At 35.5% G+C, this 9,672-nt stretch overlaps 1 protein-coding gene across 1 annotated transcript in view; it reads right to left on the minus strand.

The window, feature by feature from the left end:
* Nucleotides 1–9,672, minus strand: part of LOC133663423 (sorting nexin-19-like) — a 62,712-nt gene that overhangs the window by 17,113 nt on the left and 35,927 nt on the right. The window lies entirely within an intron of this gene.

The following is a 9,672-nucleotide window of genomic DNA, read 5'->3' on the forward strand; positions in this document are numbered from 1 at the left end:
AGCAATATCTTGGTTTCCGTTCCAAAAGGTCTGACAAAGACCGGATCGTACGAAAATCAAAGCTATTTTTTACCGTAAGAAAAATCTAATTGTTCCAGACACCCAAAAATAGTAACAAAAATAACTTCACATAGAATAATTTTAGGTTTACATCCAGGAAACTATGTGATATACATATGAATGTGGAAATAAATGGCTTTCTGTACATTTAACATCACTTTAAGTTTTATTAAGGCTTTTGTTGAGCAACAAGGCGATAAGTGCTTTGGAACAATTGTATTGTGTTCCTCACTTTTTTTATCAATGTGCTGGCAAGTGCAACTTTATTTGGCCCAATAGTGGGTTATTTTGCAATCATAGTCATAAATATAAACACAGAGACTGAGTCACCAATGAATAGGATTGTATGTTTGGACACTCGAATGCACGGAATGATAAACAGATACATGTACTAGTTATTTAGCCATACAATAACCGACACACATGTATATCAAAACCGGGAGAAATGTTTTGCAAAAATTATAATCAAAAAAGAATTGGACAAAAGGTAGAGTGTACGGAAACTTAGGTGCCACTGTATATGGAAGGGATGATTAAACTAATTACCGTATTTTTCGGACTATAAGTCGCTCCGGAGTATAAGTCGCACTGGCCGAAAATGCATAATAAAGAAGGAAAAAAACATATTAGTCGCACTGGAGTATAAGTCGCATTTTTTGGGGAAATGTATTTGATAAAACCCAACACCAAGAATAGACATTTGAAAGGCAATTTATAATAAATAAAGAATACTGAACAACAAGCTGAATAAGTGTACGGTATATGACGCATAAATAACCAACTGAGAACGTGCCTGGTATGTTAACATAACATATTATGGTAAGAGTCATTCAAATAACTATAACATATAGAACATGCTATACGTTTACCAAACAATCTGTCACTCCTAATCGCTAAATCCCATGAAATCTTATACGTCTAGTCTGTTACGTGAATGAGCTAAATAATATTATTTGATATTTTAAGGTAATGTATTAATAATTTCACACATAAGTCGCTCCTGAGTGTAAGTCGCACCCCCGGCCAAACTATAAAAAAAACTGCGACTTATAGTCCGAAAAATACGGTAGTCAACAATGACACTAAAACAAAGAGCGATCACAGACTAAATAATTCCATTATCTAATCAATACAGAAAATCACAGCTAATATATGACAAATGTTTGGACAACATGTTATGCAAGAATGATTAATTGAACAAAGAAAAATAATTTTGAGCTGGCCAGCAACCACAATTGTGTCAGACACAAGCGCAATTCAATTCTGTTGCCATTTATGGCAAATACAGAGAAGTAAAACCCACTCCAATTTTAGTTCAAATAAACACACATTTTTTTCAACAGACACAATGTCATTGCACAAGTGTGTCTGGAGACAGAGGATGAACCTGGCACATCTCAGGCCACAGAATCAGGTGAGTGGCGAAAACAGACACCAGGGTTGTGAAGAGGCCAAAAGGGTTTCCACATTACTTCATTCGGCTACTGACTTATTTACAACACAGCATTTATCTTTCATCAAGATCATTTTGCAATCATCCCAGTGGTGTTTCAGTACGTCATACTTGTTCTCCATGTAACTTAAGTGCTGATAATTAGGTTCCGTCTTGCATGTGGTTGCAATGGACTACAACTAAATAAGGATAACGCATATAGAGATTTACAGGCTTTAACTCAAGATATATTTCAAATATTTCATAACCTTCACTATGGGTATATCTGAGCCATAATGAGATGAGATGATGATTACCTACAGTTCCAATGTTAAACTTTGAATTTATGATTATTTTTATAGAATGGACCGATAAAAGAAATATGCATCGTAATAATTTAGTTCAAGGAAGTCAGTGAAGATCTAGGAAGGAGAAGTCTAATTGGAGACATTCAAGCTCAACAGTTCAAACATTGTAGATAAATCAGCGTAGCTAGATGTACAGTATGATAATTATTGTATTTGTACAATATCACCCTCTGTACGATCAATAACTCCAAAAGTCCCATGATGTTGGATACTTTGGCAAAAGCCAGGTAGGCTCTTCTTACAATAGCAGCTTTTTGCAATGCTGCTAGTTAATTTAAGGTAAAACTGCATTATAAGTGGGGCTGTCAAACGATTAAAATATTTGTTTATGATTATTCGCATGTGTCCATGATTAACTAGTTAACAACTAGAAGACCATTTTCAAGTTTTGAATACTATCAACATGAGACTGGACAATGTATTTGCTTTATGAAAATGTTTGTTTTATTAAGCATTATTTTTAAACAGCTTAACACAAAATAGACACTCTTTTACAGACACATAAACGCTATCTCTCACACAAACAAAAAAACAAAACAAAAAATTGCCACAGCACACAATTGTTTTCAGCCCCTTGTACTCCACAATACTGATTGGTCGCAGTATTGAGATTGTTACCACCCATTCGGCAATTGCTGTGATAAGTTTGTTGGTTGTAACGTTTGTTGTAGTGGTCTACGGCATGGTCTACCTCTGTCAGGGACAGGGGGGTTCTCTGCATCGGCGGACAGCTAGCGACTGGCATTTGGGATACGATTTGCTATGGCGATGACTCGGCGAATGTCTTTGGTCCTGTCGGGAGAGTCACCTGCTCTATGGTGCCGACCAACAGTCACACATGACACACTAATGTTATTCTCACATAAAACAAAACTGTGCCGTTGTAGGAAATTAGCAATAACTAGTTATCGCATTAACTTTGACAGCCCTAACTATAAGCTATACTATGCACGGTCTATAGTAGTGTTTTACTGGTCCTGAGCACTGTTAAATCGGGTATGTACAGTCACATCTGGTACAATAATTAGAAATTCCCTATCTGGCAACACTTGGGTAAATTGGAGTTATTAGATGTGTTTCCAAGGTCTGTCAGATTGAAATTGGCATACATGTTTAAGAACAACCCAGGAACCACCAAGGCTCAAGACTGCAATAACTGGGAACTGGACCGTTTTAAAAATAAGTAGGGGTGTAAGTACAGTATATATTAAACATGTACCGTATTTTTCGGAGTATAAGTGGCTCCGGAGTATAAGTCGCACCGGCCGAAAAAGCATAATAAAGAAGGAAAAAACATATATGCCCTTTGAGACACTTGTGATTTAGGGCTATATAAATAAACATTGATTGATATATAAGTCGCACTGGAGTATAAGTCGCATTTTTGGAGGAAATGTATTTGATAAAACCCAACACCAAGAATAGACATTTGAAAGGCAATTTAAAATAAAAAAATATGACGCATAAATAACCAACTGAGAACGTGCCTGGTATGTTAACGTAACATATTATGGTAAAAGTCATTCAAATAACTATAACATATAGAACATGCTATACGTTCACCAAAAAATCTGTCACTCCTAATCGCTAAATTCGATGAAATCTTATATGTCTAGTCTCTTACGTGAATGAGCTAAATAATATTATTTGATATTTTAAGGTAATGTGTTAATAATTTCACACATAAGTCGCTCCTGAGTATAAGTCGCACCCCCGGCCAAACTATGAAAAAAACTGCGACTTATAGTCCGAAAAATACGGTATGTAAATTTTTTTAATGTAAAGTTGAGAAATGTTAATTTGCACACCAAATTATTTTTTTCTAAATAATAGATTGGTTCTTCCCAAGATATAAAAATGTTCAAATAAATTAATAAGGGTCCAAAATACTGATATGACATTCATTCCCATGATGAGTGTATGTAATGCAACCTTCTGACTGGGATCATCAGATGTAACTGCCGACTAATATTAGTCTTTACTTCAAGAAAATATTTGGGATGAAATATGATTAAAAAAAAATTAAGATTAATCACAGTTTTCTAAATAATTGATTATAAGTATGTATCAGTTGTAACTACTGTATGTCCGAATTCTGCCAATTTTCACAGCATTGTTTTAACAGAAAATATAAATGACAAGACACCATTACCTTATACTTAACATGTGAATTATATTTATATAAAGCGCTTTTTCTCTAGAGATATTCTTTCGATATAGATATATTAATATTTAACATATGCTGTAACATAGCTTACATAGCTTCAAATGAAATGACAATATAAATCAAACTAAAAATAATGTTATTGGAAAACGCAGTACAGTAAAAATAGTACAAGTAAGTGTCACGTTCACTTTTTATTTGTGGATTTTTCCATCATTTTTATTTATTTATTTTTTCCATACGCAGCTAGTTTTGCTCCATTTTTGTGCTCCATACTATGCTGTTCCTGGCAGGTTCCTCATGACAATTTGGACTATTTGTTGTTGTTGTTGTTGTTGTTTGTTTTTGCCATAATTACATGTTCTGTGATTTTATTTTTGTTACATCTATTTACTTTGTTGGTTCTTACTGCTGCCTCTAGACTGGACTTTGTGTAGAAAACAGGACACAGCTGTCTTTCATTTTGTAAATAGTCCTTTAAAGTGGGAATGTTGATGACCGTGCCAGACCATTGTGTTTTTATGCGTGAGATTTGTTTCATGTTATTTCTTGATGGCTCGGTAAACTCCTTAATACCACTGAACGCCACATTGCATAGTTTCGTTTCGTCTGCTTTCTGCTATTTTTACTCAGTGCCTTATTTAGTTAGGTCTCTGCAAGGCTGCTATGTTTATTTATGTTTTACCTCACTGCTTTGTCTGAGCTGATTATTGATTATTTAAGACTTGTTTTAATTCCACAAAGCCATGTCCTTGCATGGCTGCATGGTGGGGGATGACACGTATGGATTATCCACAGTTATTACGAGTCAAAAGCAATTACTATTATGTAAATTCAAATTTAACTTGATGGTCGCTAGAATATTATCAAGATGTGTGTGTGTCATAAGGCTGCAAACAACCATGAAGGTATTAACTGTACTGCATAAATTATATTTTAAAAAAGCACCTGAACAAGGTGACTAAAATTGGCAATCTCAACTCGGCATGTTATTTGGATTATTTTGCTTTAACTCTGACCCTAATTGGTTAGAGACAAACCACTCAGTCTGCTTCCACTTTGAGGACTGCGACCGCTTTTGTCCCAGGAACAGTCTGTACAGAGATGTCACACCTCCTCCACTCCAGCAATGCGCAGCACATGTCCGATTATGTAACAAGCATTTTTTTTTTATCCAACTCTCTCCCCTCTTCTCATCAATACCAAGTTGGTCTGTTCTGACCACACACGTACTGCCAGGAGGTCACAGTAGAGCTGCGTTACTAAAATTCTTCATACTTCTAACCTCATCCAGGAAAAATATGTGAAGTGAGTGTGAAAAATAATAAGATAGTGATATTGTTACAGTAAAAAAAAAGATTAAATTAAACACTAGTTGAAAGAATCGGGTCCAATCATTTAGAAGGGAAATAGTTAATTAACCAGATTTCTGTCAAGAAGAATCATCTGTTTCTGACATAACAAAGCATGTGGTCAGATGTTGTGTTAGCACATGATAAAAAAAATATAACTGTCAAGAACAAGTGCCAGTTAAAACTGTCCAAAAATAATAAATAGTAGGAACCACTGCTGTTAAAATCCCATCTGGAAGAAAACTTGAGCGATTCAGAACCAAAGAAAAATGGCTACTCTCTCAGTACTGCTAACATCTCAAAACAGATTCCTATAAATGTTTGTGTTGTTAATTAGGTGAACCAGGGTTTTTCCTCACTTTCTCAAAAAAATACGATGACACGTCTACAACTGGCTACAAGACCAAGGATTTGTTACAACAAATGATTGTGCTCAACATATGCACAGGGTAGTAGTATTGACAAATAAAAAACAGATGTATCATACACACCCGATTTGACGTTTCTAAGGACATCCACTACAGTAAAACAGTACCACAGACCGTGTATAGTACAATGTAACCTTCAATTACAAATGTAATTTGTGTATATAGAAACATGTTTCTACTTAAGCAAAAATGCATAATTGGTTCTAGTCCCTATTTTTGTAAAATAATGTAAAATGTGCAAACTCGATAGCACAAGCAAAGCGACTGATAGAAAATAGAAAATCCGTTTGCCGTGTCTGCCTTATGTATCTGCAAAATATATGCAGATTATTAGAACGTCCACAATAGTAGGAGGAGAGGTAAAAAACACATTTAACACTTGCAATGTGACTTATCAAGTATTTTTTTGTATCAAGTGTTTGATAAGTCTTGCGGCCACTGTGTTGGTGCGATATTTAAAACGTTTGAAAGATACGTGCAAACTAGCACAGTTACACAAAAAAGGATGTGATAAAGGAAGGGATCGCGCTGTAAAGACAGACAATGGAGTAAGAATACCCAGTCTGTGTGCGTGTCAACATATTGGGACTGTCAGAAATAAACATATTAGACATATAGTGAATTCAGCAATGCCATTTTATAACTTTATAGCTGCTGGAAGACGTAAGGGACTGATTCAAACAAATTCAATTGATTTGATTTAGTGTCTGCTTGCATTTGTTTTTTCAAAACAAAAAAAAATGCTTGAAACATGCATTTTCTTTTGTGACTCAAGGCGCACCATCACAACGCCATTGCACTTCCCAGAGTGCACCTTCACTGTGCTAGAAAAAGGTTCTGTTTTCAAAATTGTGCTTCAATTCAGTCCAAAAAAGGAGGCACAGATTACATTTGATTTGTTTTAGTGTTGTTCCCTCAATTGCGTCGTTGCATTGTTGCCAAGTTACTACTTGAAAAGGTGGTTACACTTTTTATGCACTTTGATTTTCGACACCTGCGTAACCAATAAAACATATCCACATTGGTTAGCCTTTGACGTGAGGGATGCCGAACAACAAAAGCTGGACCAAAAGCAGCAGGACTGATGGGACTGGGCACGCTGCTTCATGCTAAGTGGAAACAAACACTGCTGATGCACTTCATCTTTGACATCCATAACACAGCTCCACATGACTTTAGTGAGCCTATGATGTGAGCTATATTTAATGATGATGATGTTTGAGCACTTTTAAGCTCAGTTCAAACTTAGAGGAATTGCCCAAGATGTGACAAATATTTCCACATACTAGCCATGATGAAATCCTTGACAAAAACCAGAGCAATGACGGATAATGGATCCTCCTGGTACCGCCAAGGTACCAGGAGGCTACTATATTGGGTAAAACAAGTGTAAAGGTGATTATATGGGTGTTATTTTATGTTTGGAAGACTCTAATAGTGTAAAAGAATGTATTTAAAAGGTTGTAAACCGTTTTTATGCTCTATTTTAATAATAGAAATGCTATTTCACACAAATGTATTTACCACAGTCAGGCCTGGAACCAATTATCGACTGTATTTTTTTAAATGTACTTAAAATATAATATGCGTAGCCCTCACACATATGTATAATAAATATTTAGTTTTCCACATAATTTTTATTTTTTAGTTAATTATTTTGATAATAAAAGTCAATATGATTTTGATAATTAATTTTAATGAACAAAAAAAGCAGAGGAGCCATTCTGGAGCGAGCTCCTTTTAGTGACCCAGGTCAAAAAAATCAAATAAAATCCCATCACGAGCACAGGCCAAATTGTGTCTAGACTAGTTTTTATCAAAGTTAAAAAAAAAAGTTCTAATACAGTATTTATAACCAACTACTGTACTAACCATTCCACTCACAAAGCATGCTCATTGCTGAAATTATTAATTAAACATTATTATAATAAGTATACAATCTTATATGACTACAATATATACTGAGAAAATCACATGCCTGCAAAACACTCATGCTAATGCTTTCTCTTGTAATACCAAAATACTTCTTTAAAAAAACGTGTTGGATTATTAAATGTTGGAGGTTTAACCAAATAAAATAAAAAAGAGCTTTCTAAAAAATATATTATGAGAAAGAAGTCTCATTAATTTATGTCTACAAAACACGTGCGGACAAATAAATGCCAGAGAAAGATCCCTGGAACAGTGAAGCAAAAAAAAACAGAAAAAAAAACATTGAAAGACAGAGGTCATTCCTAAGGAAGCCGCTGACAGGCTTCGAATCATCCATCCCTGAGCTCGTCCTCACCTCGAACATCAAGCTGTCATTAGGTACTCGCAGTGCCATCGGCTTTGTTTATGCGAGCATTAATATTCTATTTTAGGAAGTAAAAAATAAAGAATCAATCACTCATTGTGTGACAGGTGCAGCAGAGAACTGGGGGAGCTGTAGCGCCATTTGGACTCTGGATATATGAATTATGCTGCTCTGTGAAGGAAGCCAATACATATCCCGTACTGAAGCCATAAAAGAACACATTTGTACAGTGGAACCTTGTTTATGTAACCATCCCTAAGATTGGCTGGTTAACGTCGACATAACTGAAAATAGCCATGGTTTGCACATTTATTCGTGACTTTGGCCAGAAACGGAACCAGAATGGGTAATAATAAAGGATTTTTGAATTTATGACAGTTAATTGACATTGCTTTTCTCCTTCAGTGCAACATTTAAACGGTACATTTTGTTTAGTTTCAGAGAGGGGAATAAAAGAACAGCTGGGAAGTTGACCGCAAAAGAAGACAGGGCTGGTGGTCTTATGCTGAAGTTTTAAATGCAAGTTAATTTACTGTTGCCCCTTTACTTTTCGTCTTTTGCTTTTATTGACTTTGACATAACTGTAAATCTGCGTTGGTTATGATGAAGTTACCAATATTTTTATATTTTTTCTTACTGTTTGGGTCTCAATTTTTATGTCGTCAAAAGCGAGTGACCATGTATTGGCTTAAACAAAGCCTTCTTAGAAATAAGAACACAATTGACCAGGCCTTAATTAATTGGTCGATTTAAATTAACGACACAAGCGGGGTCGACTTCAACAGGTTTCACTTTATATGGTTACAATTAATCACTGGACAGGGAGATGGTAGGGCATATTGTCTCATTGTGAACATAACCTTCATTGACCCAGTCCTCTCCTTTACTGAAAACAGTGGCTGCCACACTTTGCTTCATTCACATTGTAACGATCTAGTCCAGTTTCATTTCCGTCCAGATGGCGGTCTAAGAAAAACCTGTAGATTCTTCCTTAACTGTAGGGAGAGAAGATGCTCCATCTAAAGATATGACAAATGAGAGCTGATACCTGCCACATAGAGTTGTCACTACGATACTGACAGACTGCAGCCTAATTTAGACAAGGCCAAACAAAAGCACAAGGCCTTTCATAGTTGGCCAGTGGAACATCTTAAAATAGCAGACTCTGTATCAAAACGAAGCAACAATATTCTTGTACTGACACCCCAGGGAGCATGAGGTCACAGCACTAGACTGGAAGATCAAAAGGAAAGAGCCTGTATATTAGTTTACTGCCTTGGGAGTCTTCTTTTTTAAGGGCAACTAGAGTAGTGTGCATTAGTCCAATTTCACATTGTCACACAGTAAGTGAGCAAACTTTCAGAGATTAAATTAATTATAGTAAGTGTCAACATGTTTACCACACACGTTTGGATTTATTATTAGTAATTGTTGTGGTAATGATGGTTACTGTATATGAAAATGTACATATCTTTGCTACTGGATGAGAGAAAATTAGGCTGATTATTCAGTGAGTTTTAACTGTACGGGAATAATACTAGTTCTTTTGGAAGGACTAAGTGTTAGCTTTCA

Source organism: Entelurus aequoreus, linkage group LG13 (assembly GCF_033978785.1).
Source record: "Entelurus aequoreus isolate RoL-2023_Sb linkage group LG13, RoL_Eaeq_v1.1, whole genome shotgun sequence".
NCBI classification, from domain to species: domain Eukaryota; kingdom Metazoa; phylum Chordata; class Actinopteri; order Syngnathiformes; family Syngnathidae; genus Entelurus; species Entelurus aequoreus.